The following is a 15,973-nucleotide window of genomic DNA, read 5'->3' as shown; positions in this document are numbered from 1 at the left end:
TAGAAAAAGTTAGAGACCCTTAGGACTAGGGTCTCTGACCGTCATGACGGTTGTGCAAGACGGACCATCGAGGGTACGAGGAAAATAGTTTAGAATTAACTTTATTCTATTATTACTATTATTTAGTCAATTATTTCCCTAGAAAACAAAAGACAATAAAGGGGTTTTTTTTATTTCTATATTAATGAAAAATAATTAAATAAAATAAAGTAAACAACTAACAAATTCAAATATTGGAGATTAATCAATTAATAAAAGTAACTAGGGCTTAAGTGTTCCCCACAGGTTCCTAACTTGATAATTCTCACTATATTAATTCTTTCCTAGTATCTTGCATGTAAAGTGATAAGTTATGTATCTCCAAATCCTTGGTCCGGCATTTAGAAAATTTCACTCCGCACCTTGGTCCTACTACGTGTGTTGCTATACTAACCCTTACCTTGACCTCATATTAAGCATTATATTCGATATTTGACTAAGTTATTTATTTGTACCAATCGACACTAGCCTATTAGATAGTGTACACTAAATCTATGTTGATAATTCTTTTCCTATTATCTACCTCCTTGGTCCGGCAAGTAGTATTAAGGCGAGTTCTAACGTTGGCCATTTGTTAAAAAGACTTCTAAACTAAAGAATTATCAATACACGCAAGACACTATTCTAGAATTGCTATTTTAGTTAGATTTGACCTCATTATTGACCCATGGTTCCCACAACTCTAGTTATGGAGTTTAGTTACTCATGGTCATAATCAAAGTATTCATATATTCAATATAAGTTTCATCAACTTACTTCAATGAGAAAAAATAAAATCCAGAAATTCACTTGATTAATCAACAAAAGCACAAACAATCAATCCAGAAAAAGTGTATCAATTACTGAAATTAATCCTTCAATACATGAATAGAAGAACTAAAGATTACCAAAAAGTCCAACTCTCAAAAAGTCTAACTATGAAAAAGTCTAACTATTAAAAATTCTAACTATCAAAAAGTCTAACACCCAAAAAGAGGTTTTTCTAACTATCTATAATAAAAACAAAAACCTAACAGAAGAAGGTTTCGAATTACTGAAAATCTGTCAAAACGCGTCTGGGTCAACGGACCTGGTGACGGACCATCGTGGTCACAACGGGCCGTCATGGCCTCTGTCGTCCCATACTTCACAAATTCATCTGCTGTTTTTTTCATTACCCTCAAAAAACAGGTATGATGGACCGTTCCAAGCACGACGTTCCATCAAGGGTCTCCATTCCATAATACTTTAACTTCGTTGAATTTGGGTACTGGGACTATTCTCTGATCATTACGGCGAACCAGCAGGAAGGACCGTAGTAGCTATGACGGTCTGTCGTGGACTTCCGTAATCCCACACTAGGTCGGATTTGCCCATCTTCCTCCAGCAGCGTCTCTCCTCACTACGATGACACCTACGGGCCGTCACAGGCTCGACGGATTTTCATAAGCTCCGTAGGTGGTCTCTTACGCATTTCTTCGCTCAAAAACTTCCGCGTTCATCTTTGGACTGACTTCCTGCAAATAACGAGAAACTTACTTAAAAATCAATACAAAAAGGCTTTTGGACACACACTAAACTTAATAAAAAAGCATTAAAAATACCGTGAAACTACGGTACATCAGACACTACACATATTTAAAATAAAAAGGGTGATTTTCAAAAATATGTCAAAAACTTGAGACTTAACAATTTGTGAGTTTCACACTTTCTATGGATAGTGCATATTACTCAAGCTTATTTGAAGCTTCATATTTGAAATTGAGGAACTTCCTTCTTAATCGCACTTAACTTGATGCACCTCACCACTCAGGCAACACAAAAAAAAATCATGTCCACGTTATACAATAACAGCAACATGACATGCAAACATGTATTCATTTTAACTCACATAGTGTAATTATTACACATACGTTTTTGGACTTACAACACCATGTTGACTATTTCACTAAAACATTGAGTTTCTTAAACAAAACCAGCCTTTGGAGGAGTATATCTAACCCCTTAGATAACATCTTGTTGGCCTTAAGATTTGAAATTATATGGCTTTGTTGGATTGATCGACGCCCTACCCATTTATACCCTATCTCATTTGGCAACCGAAACCTCACTTCCCTGGTTTGGTAATCTATGGTAGCATAACTATTATGGAGAAAATCTATACCTAAGATATTCAATGCTTTTTTATTGGTGAATATCTGATTTACATATTAGAAGGTTGTTGCACATGCTTAAAACCTACTAGCATCTTCGCATTAATAGACTAAGGAACTCCTTCCTAAACTAATCTCATCAAAGAATACAATATAAATAAACAGAAAAGTCAAATAAGTAAGAAACCAACATGATGAATCCAACATGTTAACTTCATACTTGTGCATAAAACCATACACATGAAAAACTAATTTAGGCTACACACTCGAGACATCACCATAGGTGTCTTCCCCTACCCCCTTAGACTTGAGAGCGAAGAATTGTTGCCTTCTTGGATCTTCTTCACTTGAACAATTCGGTTCAACTTTCTCCTTTCATTTTTCTCGACCTCTCATATATGAACAATCCTTCATCATGTGACCCGGTTTGCTACAACTGTAACAAGCGTTAGATCCCCTCCTACACTCTCCTCTATGAAGTTTGCCACACTTCCTACAAGGTGGCCTCTCCGGATGTGTATCTACTTTATTGTTTTTCTTAACTCTAGGCTCTGAATCCCTATCATAGAGACCCTTGAATGAACTTAACTCCCCATGGTGGGAGAGTTTCTTCTTAAACCTGGGCTTATCCCATGATTTCAGTACCACTCTTCGTTGAAAATTATCCTCAGCTTGCCTTGACCTGTTCCCCGCCCTATCATGTTTCCTCTTCCTACTTTCCTCCACTTGATGGACATGGACCATAACCCTTGAAAAGTCCGTGTTGTCATGCAGCATAGATGCCCTACACTTCTTCTTGAGATCCTCAACAATCTTAGATCCAGTGTAAACAGCAGGATTCACCCTCGTGTAGTCCCTTAACCTGCTAGTCATGGTGCTGGAAGGTGGGTTCTCCCTCGGAACACCTTATTGCTCCGCATAGGCTGTCATAGCCTGAGCATGTAAAGTGATGGCTTGGTCCATTTGTACGATGGTTGTCCTCACTTCTCTATTTGTAAATCCCTAGAAATAGCCTGAGGAGGAACTTGAGTTACCCCAGAATATGCTCCTCAAATATCTCTACCTGTGTTTTTCCTCGTATTCATCTTTCTGAATCTCAAGAGTTGATGTTAGATACGCTTTTAACACCAAGAAATCAGACATTAGAGAAGGCACGATAAGATCAGAAGAAGGAAATTTTTCTATGCATCATGCAATCTCTAATTCAGGATAGTAAATCACTTTACTACCATCAGTTAGAAACTACTCGATGTGGTTTATATGAACTTATTTCCCTCGAAATTTAACTTAATTCTCCAATACCAATTATTTCAAAACCGAAATCTAGACCCCAGACGAGACCAGCGTCGTTGACCTCTCAGAGGTCAGCAACAAGCCTACATACGTCATCGTTAAAACATCTAGGTTATTTTTAGTGAAAATTTTTAAACTTTAAGTTACATGAAATATACATAGACTTCATAGTAGGATATGTTATACTAATATAAGATTTATCTACATCAATTAATAATTGTTCACAACAACCATCTTATGCCAAGATAGTCAACTGAATGAAACCTGCATAAAATATGAAGTTTCTAGAATAGCACCAATACAATGTCTGAAAATAATTGAGAAAGAAACACTAGTGGAGCATACTCCACTAGTTCAAGCGTACATCTAATCTTGAATATAACGAGCAAGAATCCTCGAAATCATGAGGGCCTAGTAAATCAAGATGAATGTTCCACGTCAAGATAATTTCAGGTAAACTCTAGTGTCCACATGTGCCTGGACCTTAAAGTAAAGAGTTGTATAGGATTAGTACACACTTGAACTAAGTATGGGTATATGCAAGCACACACCAAGGAAATGCATGATTAAGAAGATGTCTCTCCTAATGAGATGAATTATGGAAAGTCAAGTCAGTGGACTAGCCAAAAAAGAATTATAAAAGTCATGCTATGAGAGTAACATGCATCATCATACGTAACATATTGCACACAACACATAACATATTTCACGTAATTCGTCTACATGCTAGGAGACCTTGGAATCATGAACTTGACATTAGGGCTTACCAAAATGAGGGCTCAACATATGAGACCTCAACTAAGGAGCATTCTTGACCAAACACAGACTCTGCTTCATTCATTTATACGTACATCATTTTCATTCGTTCGTAAGCTAGTGTAAACACCAGCATACCTAGGATGTAGTTTAAGACATTCATCGGTTTCACTGTGCAATGATCATGAATGACCTTGTATCATTACTTCAGTCTAGCTCACCTCTTGGTTATCCTATCTTAAAAACTTTGGTATCATTTATTTCATTATGTGCATTACTTGAGGCTGGCATCATTCATTGTTTTGTAACTTTAACCTTAACTGATATAGATCATGTGAGCATCATGAAATCTAGTGTTTAAACCTACACCGAAAAGAGGTTGAATCACTGGCTAAAGTTAACCAAAAGATGCTAGCGTATATAGGGAAATCGAACCTTGCTAGAACCCTATATTGGCAGTATAGGTTCAAAGGCTAAGAAATATAAGGATACACATACCCCTACAGATGGATGGACTTATCTTATGAGAATTACACTAACCTCTGCCTTCTCGAAAGAAGGAATCGCAACTCATAGCTACACTATCAATGCTCTGTATAAAGTTCCATTACATTTATCTCATACATCATACAAGTTGGCTTCTAGCATGAGGCATTATAGCTCATTAGATGATTTGTCATCTTATCATTACATATTAAGTGTGAATTGTCCTTAAACTTTCACATAGAGTGTGATTGAGACTTGTCTCTTAATATTCAACACTCTCTGAGGTGAGTACTTTTAGTGACCTTATATAGGCGTAGGTACAACTTGTCTCACTTCCACTATCCTTATATTAATGTTCAACCCTGTTCTCTCTTAACATCTTTTTGTTTCATCTTTACTCACCTTTCATTATTTTTTCATCATATAACATACATGTGCTCTCTTGGAGTTTACATTGAGGGACATTTATTCTAGGCGTAGATACAACTTGTCTCACTTGGATTAGCCTATCCTCATGTAGCCACTCTTTCTTTGCTTATTCATCGTGTAGTATAGATATACTTTCTTAGCAATTTCATTTAGTGACACTGATTTTTAGGCGTAGATGCAACTTATCTCACATGCACTAGCCTATAGTCATGTAGTCACTCTTTTCTTTACATATTAACTATGAATTCATTCTTAACACTTTCTTTTGGAATATGCCTTATATTTGAGTCTACATCATTCTACACTCCTCTTACATGAATGTTCATTTTATCATATGCCAATGCACTTGGCCTTTTAGTATTTTGCACACTCTTACTTAACCCTCCTAGGTTCAAATCATTTCATTACATATATATTAGGTTCATTTACTTTTATACGTACGCTGGACTTATTGATCCATACGTACAAGCCATGAGGCTTCATTCATAATTCGACTAAGTGACTCATACTTACCCAATATTATGTGGTACAAGACTTATGCATCTTGTTTGTATGCAAACATCTTGATTTTGATTTTTAGAGGAAGCATTCATTAAATATTTTTTCACGTACGACTTATGTGTCAATAAGGAATATGGAAAGGGAACCCGATTTCGAATCCGTAGAGCAACACTTCATAATATATTAAACTTGGTACTTGCATTTTTCAGATTTGCGGGACCCTAGGTCGATCCCCATCATGCCTATAATAGATTCTTTATTTTCCCTCCTGTCTTTCTCGTTTAAGGCAAAGAGGTTGTGGGATCAATCCCCCACAAACTCATTCTTTTTCTCTTAATTTTTTTCTTAGCTTTCTCACCTATCCAACAGGTTGTGTATTCAATCCCCAATGACCTCATTTTATTTTCTCCTAACTCTCTCTTCCATTCAAGAGGATGTGGGTTCAATCCCCACTCACCTCATATTTTTTTTTCATTTTTCTCACGAACTTTTTATGCAATTTGCATTTGTTGAGGTCTTGGGTTCACTCCCTAATGACTTCAGAATTTTAAATTTTTTTAAAAAAACATAGCTAAACTTTCAAATTTTCAATCCATCATTCTATCAATTTTTTATGTTGATTCTTGGAGTAATTCGGGTGACATTTTTCCAGCAACATTACACTTATATGAACATAACACGTTTAAAATTTTCATACACGAAAACACAATACTTTTAACATGCAAATTTCAGTGAACAACATAGTTAATTTACAGCACACACATGCTCAAACAGTTTACTTAATACACTTTTCTGGAATACTTCTTTCATTCCTTACATAATTACGAAATGCACATTCTACTCATAATCACAACCAGACCTAAAATTTTCTACCAGAATGCATACCAACAGATGCTTTGAATCGTTCCAAGGATCTAATGACAGGGGTATGCAATGGGGACAACCATGGTTTTTAAATTGCGATTAAACTGAACCTTAAGGGTCTCTTAGGAAAGGTGCAAAGAGAGAATAAAAACCCATACCTTAATTTCGTTTCACATTTGTTCTAATGCTGCCTACCCCACGACACCACTGCCTCACAACAAAAATCCAAAACCCAATCCGTCGAGAAGAATGTTGTTGATTTTAGTTTTTAGCTTAGTTTTTCGTTTGGGTTTTTGTCTGTAATTCTTCAAGAGTGAAGAACTATTATTTTCAGTTCTTTTGCTGATGTAAAATGTGAGAATGAGAGTGAGAGACGTGAGAATGAGAGGATTAGGATTACGCAAATTAGGTACAAACTTAGTCAAACTAGGACTCCCCATTATTTATTAATATTATTATTATTATTTTATTAAAAATCTGATTTTCATTTATTTAAATCGTTAAATTAAATATTATTTAATTTACCTAATTCACTAAATACAATAAATCAATTGAATAATTGCTTCCACAAAGGCTTGAACCAGAGTAGAGCAAGATTTTGCTTAAAGGGTCAATTTAGGCCACCTCTACCAAAATTGCCCCTTAACCATATTAATTAATCAATAAATAAGGATAATTTAATTACTACTCTTATCCTAGAAAAGACCTTTTACCCTAGACCCTCCAAAATTAAGATTACTCCTTTTTAAGTCATGTTAGGACTGGGGTAAATCATAATATTCGGGTGCCCTACATGGCTGGGACCAACCTTTCCTAGCTCAACAAACTCACAAGTTAGTTGGCTTGGCTATTGCAGAGGTTCAGAGGTCAGGTTCTACGCACATCAATCCGTGTGAACACGGTCTAATATAGGCATTCTAAATATATTAGACATTACTTAGCATAGTCATTTTTAGGGTTGTTACAAGCGTAATGACACTACACCATTTTAGGCCTACGGCCACCCCACTAAAGTGTAGCCTAAACTAGCAAAAAGTGTGGCCTTTGATAAAAGGCCACACTTTTGGACTTTAGGCAGCACTTTTTAGGGGGTGGCCAAAAGAAGCGTAACCTTTGACATTAGGCAACACTTATTAAATGTCACCACTTTTGTCTACACTTATAAAGCGTAGCCAAAGAAGTGTAAGGCCACGCTTAGTTGTGATGCATTAGCAACACCTATATTTTATTATACTACACTTAAAAGTTTTGCCTTTGCGGTTTTATTGGTCACACTTTAAAAGTGTTGCCTTTTATAGGTCATCTAGCGCAACACTTCAAAAGTGTTGCCTTTTATAGGTCATCTAGCGCAACACTTCAAAAGTGTTGCCTTTTATAGCTCATATATAGCAACACTTATAAAGTGTAATTTTATATATCATATAGAGCAACACTTACAAAGTGTAACTTTATATCTCATCTAGAGCAACACTATTGAATTGAACATATTCAATATATGATCACATAATTAAATCAAAGCTATATATTTCAAATAAACTTCAAGAAACATGTTTAAAAACTCCAAAACATAGAAAGTAATTGCTTAAAGATCTCTAATATCAATAAATTCCAAAATACCAAATGCATACTAACGTATATGACAATAGTACAAAAACTCTTCATCGTTCACTATAAAAATAGATCGAGTTTACTTCTGCCACAATTCAAATTAAATTACCGGCATTTTCCTGCACATTGAAAATAAATTTATAAGTAAGTGAAATAAATGTGAAAGTGCATAATTGGAGAGTATTCATTGTAAGCCAACCAATCCAAATCAATATATATACGCAAATCATATAGAACATTTATAATCAAGTGAATTATGGATTACTGCATGTATTGTAAACACAAAGATATAACAGACACACATCATCTCAAATTCCATTCACAGCATCTGTAAAATTTCCCTTTCTCTTCCCACGATTGCACGAAAAGCTGAGAAAAAGCCTGCTCAGAAAAGGCCAGCAGCTGAAAAAACTCGCATAGCCAAGAAATCTCATGCAGAACATAATGCACAGGACGAAAAGAAGCTAACAAAGAACAACATTGCAGCTGTCGGAGACAGAAAGAAGAAGAGATTCAAGAAGTTCACACTGTTGTTTGTCTTGTTAATCCTGTTGAATTAGCTAAGCATGTACATAAAAAATCTGCATGTTGAATGAAATTTTCCAATTTTGTACATAAAAAAAAGACCTCAAGAGACTAGCTCTCCCAGTTCCTGCCTAAGAAGTAACTGGGAGCTGACATCACAATTTGATATTGAGCAAAGACATGGAGGCTGATAGGAAGAACAAAAACAAAGGGGAACAAGGCAAATATGATTTTAGAAACCTGCAAATGCAGTACACAAACAAGTTTTAGTACAAACCAAAAAGCCTTTACAAGTTTACAAGTTTACAAGTTTAACAAGTTAGGCATTTTTCAAACAATTTCAGAAACCTGCAAATGCAATACAGATTCTTTACATGTTTAACAAGTTGGGCATTTCCCCAACAATTGAATTGTTAGACCTGAAAGCTTAACAAGTTTTGAAAGATTGGCAAATACACTCAAATCAACATGAGTAACTCAATCCAAGTTATCAAGAACAACTCTTGCAACATTACCACACTCAAAGTTGACAGAATGTAACTATTTTTTCTAATAAAGGTTACAATAAGAGTGCATCAACAGATGAGAAGTACTATAGGGTTGATTTCATGAACCTATATGAAAAAACTACATTTCAAATACTGTTAAACCAAAAAACTCCATGGAAGATGCAACACGTCATCAAAATGAGTAGCTTAGGAAAACTGCTGGAAAGCTGAAATTCTAGTGTCAACATGTCTACATTCTGCTAATTTTTAGTCAAATGAAGCCCTAAAGCTTACATAACTCAACAGTACTACACACATAAATAATTGTTTAATCTTGCTAAGGGAAGTTACCAATTGTAGGTGATTGAGATGAACTACTTCATAAGAAAGAATCAAATAACAAGGTTGTGCAGAAGGAGATAAAAAACACATGGCAGCAAGTATCCCACGTCTTTTGATTCACAAAATCAGACCTGGTAATGACATGCTATAATACAAAACCAGAAAAACAAATTTTCCCAACATATTTTTTCAAACCAGAAAAATATAGGTCATGTCTTCTTTTTTTTCAATAACAAGCTCATAGATCTTCTGTTACCTTACTGTAATTCAATGTTTATCTCAAAATCACACTCTTAATTTAAGAAGTGTCATTTATGGATCACCCACTATATCTACAATTATAACAGAGAGACCTAAATATGATCATCAGAATAACTAATCTTTCAATAGAATAAATCAGCCACTCAACAAGTTTCATTAATCTAAAGTAACGATGATTTAGAATTGTTATGCATACACAATTCTATTATAACAAGACTTATAATATCACTACAGAGGACAACTATGTCAAAGCAAGAGCCCAGATCCTTTCTCCACAAGAATAATTCCACAACCATACAAGCAAAAAAAAGAAAACCAATAATGCAAGGCATGGCAGTAAATAAGACATAGTTCCTCGTTCTTACAAATTGATGCAATATACCTACAAATCTTATGCCTTTTATGTCATATACAGTGCAAGTAAACTGTCTGAAGAAAGCAAGCAATCAGAACCGAAAAACCTCAGAAGAATAGGTGAAGAAAACACAATGGAAAACTTCCAGAAAAACATCAATCAAGTCAACACTGAGAGGAGATACGCAAGCAACAAAATCACAACTACCTTGGATATCGATAACAATATGTAGACTATTAACATAGAATGTGAAATACAAGATACCTTTTGAAGAATAGAATCACGAGCTGATCGTGAAGAATGTGGAAGATTTGTGCCTCGTAGAGCTTGTGCGCTACTTGCATCAACGGGGAAGCATGGTTAGATCCAACACACACCTGGTATATCTTGAAAATTAATCCAGGGTTGATTTGCAATAATTGAGTGAATAAACATCGCATTTCATCTCTCATTTCTTCCTTTAGGAAAGTGATTTCATTGGCATGCTTTTGTTTTAGCTTGTAAATTTCTTCTTGTTGTCATTGATCTTCCATAGCACCTAAGTTGACCAGGCTGCTCCTTTCCAAACACTGTCCTAAATGCATCATCATCTGTTTTGCCAGATTTTTGGCGATTCTGAAGTTCAGCCTGTCGAATAAAATTGGCATCCGTAGTGAACTGTTAGTACTATTTCAAGCTAAAATGAGTTTATGATTAATTTATTTTATGATTCATCGTCCTTATGATCATTCTTGAACAACATGCAATCATTGGGACATGCATTAATTTTCTCATAATCAATATCGAGATTCTTAACAATAGTCTTGATTTTATTATAAGACAAAGGAATGTTCAACTCGGGCATCGCCTCCTTTAATAACTCTAAAAGAGAAGTTAATGATTCATTGCTCCATCCATGCTGACACTTCAACAAATATAAACGAAATGTGAATGATAATTTCGAGAATGTTGTACAACCTGGATATAAATCTTGGTTTGCCTCTTCAACTAAGTTATAGAATTTCTTGGAATCTTCATTTGGACCATCATAAACTCCTTCATCCTATGAAACATTTCAAGATTGATCATTCAACAATCCATCCATATCATCAAGCGAGTAATTCATATCATCGTCAACATTCAACTTGATATCCCATTCTCTGTGATTGATCCATTAAATATATCCTTTAACAAACTCATAGCATATTAGATGATCATACACTATATTCCTTCTAGTCCAATGAATCTTAAAACATTTGGCACATGGACACTGAATTTCATCTCCTTGAGGATCTCCATAAGAGCAAGAGAAATCTAGGAATGATTCAACCCCAACAATATCCTCTTTGCTATACCTTGCTAAATCCATCCAATCCTTGGATGGGATATTTGAATTCCTAGAAGAAAATATCAATATTCAATCTTTCAGTAACAATCATTAAATTATAGTGAGTTTCATGTTATGAATCATCAGGATCAGCATCATGTGTTATGAGATGATCCAATTCATAATGAGTTTCGAGTTTTGAGTACCTTGTTACCATTTTTATTTATCATATATGCATAATAACAACTACAAAACTGTGTGTCATTATTTCAATATTGAAATATAGTCATTTTATTGTTAACAGATCAGTGATACTTGATTTTGGTGTCTGTATAATAATAATTCCCTCACAGCAAAACCTGAAATAGTTGAGAAGATTTCTTGGTTTACAAAAAAATTTGGTCAAAATATGCATATATAAAAGTATAAGAGTACAGGAAAAATAATATATACAGTTACATAATGGGTTTACAATTTAGAAGAATCTACATCCATCAAATAAGAGTTTTTAATATATATGACTTTATATGGTTTCGTAAACTTATAAAGCCTTCAAATGTTAAAGTAATGTATTTTTACAATTTGTTTTCCTTAGGGTTCACTAAAGCAAATGCAGGTGTTGTCTAACTTTTCAACATATCAGAATATGGTATAAAATCCCAACTCCCAAGCAATTTTAAAAGTACGACATTCAAACTCATTAAAATCTAGTGTATGCTTCACTTTGCCCAACTTCAACAAGGTCACATGATTCTTCATTTTTGGCATAGTCTTTACACATTAAATAAAATCTAAGTGTCACCCAAACATGTTAAAGAAAAGGTACTAATATGTCTCTCAAGAAAGCAGCGCCCAAAATAACATACAAAGGAATGAGTGCCTACAGATTTGACAGTAACAATAACAATGAATGTTGGAACAAGAAAATTCTCATACACTGAAACAGTCGTATTGTACTATTAAATCCCTTCATATAACTTTTTGGCATCTAGATTGTTGATAGAAGTGATCATACTTCAATCATATTGATATACCAATATCAACATACCCATAGACTGTCTCCAATAGACTCTCCGCTCAAGGAAAGCAAAAACACATCATTTATGAAAACATAAGCACTAAAAAAAGAGCAGGAGGATACCAAGAACCAAACTTTTTAGAAAATACATAATCATCAAAAAATAAGTAGGAAAAAAGAAGCGCAAACTAAATAGTTGACTACCTCTCCAAATGGAATCACGGACTGGATGTTATTCATCAATAATACACAACAATACACTCTACTAGACTAATATTTAGTGCTAACATATTTACAGAACTCAAGTATGATAAATTTAGAGACAAACAATGTCACTCTTGCTAAAAGAAGGCAATAGAGATTAGTAGAACATGAACATGCTGGAGATCCAAACAGCAAGAGAAATCTGCCTGTAGTTGAATCTCAAGAGAAATTGCAAGAGAAATATGCCTTTGCGCAGTCCTATTCTAACAGATCTATTGAGGATTTTACTACTCGCATACAACAAGAATGCTATTAGTTGAATCTACTGTATACGGGTACCAAAATGGACACACCATGATCAAAGAGGGGAGAGTCATTTGGGAAGACAGTACCATATGCATGGCAATCGGTATAACTACAGCAAGAACATGACATGTAATGAAATTTGAAAGTTACTATGTATTTTCTCATCTTTGGGATCTAGTTCATCAAATAGGAACATACTTTTGCATCATCCAAAGCTTTTTCTCCATTTAGTTTGCACCGGCTTCTCCTAATTCATCCAAATCTTAAATGAAGCAAGCTTCACTTTCAACAATATCCAAAACTCTATAGGTTTTCCATCTTACGTAAACAAATCTTCTATTTCTATTCTATTATCACTAGCAACAGTTAACAGAAAAGGGAGAAAACATAATCATCAAGTTGAAATTAGAAAAAGCAATAAAGCAATTAAAGACATAGAATTTTTAGTACTTAGCTTGATGAAATCATTGTGGTAGATAAGGATTGTACTTACCTTGACGAAATCTTCAGCTCGGAGAAGAGAAAGCTCGGTCATCTCGGTGAGTTCTTCAGCTCGATCTTCAATTTGATCTTCAGCTCGTCACTGAAAGAGAAGTTGTGAGTTCTTCAGTGAAAGAGAAAGCGTGACCTCAATGAAAGAGAAAGTCATATATTTTAGTCTTAATGTTTCATTATTAATTAATGTTTATTTTTGTCCAATAAAAATGGGAGGGAGAGTGAATATTGTTGGAGAGAATATAAAATTTTGGTGAAAATTTAAGGCCACACTTATAATGTGTTGGTTTTACAATAATAAAAATAGGACACTTTAATAGTGTGGTCATATATATACATAATTTTTGCTATTTATTTTATACTATGACAACGCTTATAAAGTGTAGTCTATATCATTAAATGGTACACTTTATAAGTGTTGCCAATATTATCGTTGCGAAAAGTTAAAAAATTAGGCTACATTTAAAAAGTGTTCCAAAAAATATTTTAGGAAACACTTTTCAAGCGTTGCTCATATTTAGTGTAGCCGTAGGCCTAAGATGGTGTAGTGTGAAAAGCTAAATCTTAAATTCGCCATCTTAGACATACGAATATATTGGGACACTGCACATACTTCATCATATAGAAAATAGCTAAGTCTATTACAGTACTTACAATAAGAAAATGTAAACATGAAGATGTCCTCAAATCTAGTAAAAACATATCAACTCTTTACTTTAATGAACACCAATTCAAGCTTTCACTTCGAGACTCCTCTCAAATTCCTCCTACACCGTAAGAGATACAAAAAATGTATGGAATTAGTAGAAACACTTGTACTTAGTATGTCCTAATTCATAAAATCATGATAAACAGACTTTGGTATGAGACATGCTCTTTTTGAGAAAACTTGTAAAGACAAGTATAATAGTCACTTACAAGTAAACATATTTCCAAATAAGTCACCTCCTAAAATATAGCAACAACCTAACTTCAACCCATAGAAATATATACACCTCCGACCAAAGTTTATCGTAAGACATACTTAAGTAAGACAAAAAGAGACTTCAAGCCTAACAAAATAATCCTTAAGACTACTAAGATAAGATTGTACCCTTCTCCTTTCAGTTACATCCCACCTAAGGTTACTCCAAGATTCACCTATGTAGGGTAAAAAGAGACCGCCCATACACCCTCTTCAAGCTTACCTAAGAAGCGTCAAACTTACCCTAGATAGAGCACATTCTAGTAAACCTAAGTTAGCTAAAGTCATAATAATTTTTTAAATCAATTAGAAAACGTTTCATTCATTAAGGACTTCACATGATGGTCTTAGCAAAAAATAGGGACTAACATACTAACATGTTCAAAGTCTAGTCGTGAAATGTATAGATACTTTCCCATTCAACTACCTAAAGTTCCTAGTACTTATTCAATACTAGAATATATCCCACCTAATTAAAATAGGCAATAACCGACATAGAACATACTAGCTAGGCATGGAATCCGAAGTCTACCCTACTCAGATGGAGGGTGTTCTACTTGCCAAGGGTAGAACTAGGAAACATCCCATGTAGGCACATTATTAAGGAATATCAATGTCTTTTATGGACTCTAGTCTCATTCTCAAGTACAGATACATTTAACTCTAGTCTCCTTCTTAAGTTGAAATACAAACCATAACATATTCACTCGATGGTTGCCTTTGTTCTCATAGAGTAAGTTAAATAAAAAGGGGCATATGAAAGGTACCATATCTTAGTCATTACATAGTCATGATGCACCTACCAAAGATGGGTCAACTAGGGATTCCAATCAATGGTCTATAAGGATATCTCATTCTTAACATTCTTTCTATATAGACGGCTCCACTTAATAGTCATGCTTAAAGGGCACCATCTTAGGTCTACCGATCCAAGACTTTCATTCAACATTCATCCATACACATACAAGAAAAAGGTGCCTAAGCCTACTAAGTCAAGATGTTCATATTCATAATTTACATGTATCAAGTAAGGGTCACAAGTCTACCAAGAAAAGAAACACATATCTTCACATATAACATATCATTCTGTAAGCACATAGGCATAACGAACATCATCTATTTGTCACCCTATTCGCTACTATTATGACATAAATATAAATATCATAAGACTCACTTAGTCAAGTATGAAGAATAAGGCATCAACTCTTAGACTGCACATACAAAGACTTAGACATAGTCTAACATGATCATCTAACAACATCAATAGAAGAACCACATAGTTTAAAATTATTAACATGAGGAAGATATGATCATACTTAACATAATAACCTACTCACAAATCATCATAATATATCAAGTAGTTTCCAAGAAGGCCATGATCATTCTACTATACAAGTTAACATCGACGAGGCCACATAATTCATAAGTAAAACACATAGCACTGCCACCATAAGTAGACCATACCACTAAGAACATAATTCAAGAACAACATTATATATAAAAGGATAAATTAGGGCTGCCTACCACCAATCATTTCTCACTACTTTAATCCACAGCTAAATCATCCAATACAATACTATAAGGCCCTTACCCATGGTCAT

General features: G+C 34.5%; 1 long non-coding RNA gene across 2 annotated transcripts; it reads right to left on the bottom strand.

Moving 5' to 3' along the window:
- Window positions 1-8,048: 8,048 nt before the first annotated feature.
- LOC114078302 lies at window positions 8,049-13,589 on the bottom strand. 2 transcript variants are annotated; one of them, XR_003579896.1, is made up of 4 exons: window positions 13,407-13,589; window positions 11,037-11,455; window positions 10,344-10,706; window positions 8,049-8,227 (listed from the first exon to the last, which is right to left on the bottom strand). It is a non-coding gene; the product is annotated as an uncharacterized LOC114078302 (long non-coding RNA). The 2 variants fall into 2 exon arrangements; XR_003579895.1 differs by lacking the exon at window positions 13,407-13,589 and having other exon boundaries at window positions 11,037-13,347.
- Between the last annotated feature and the right edge of the window lie 2,384 nt (window positions 13,590-15,973).

Source organism: Solanum pennellii, chromosome 8, assembly GCF_001406875.1.
Source record: "Solanum pennellii chromosome 8, SPENNV200".
Classification (NCBI taxonomy): Eukaryota; Viridiplantae; Streptophyta; class Magnoliopsida; order Solanales; family Solanaceae; genus Solanum; species Solanum pennellii.
Note: the sequence above shows the minus strand (reverse complement) of the source record. Positions and strands in the feature narration are given on the sequence as shown.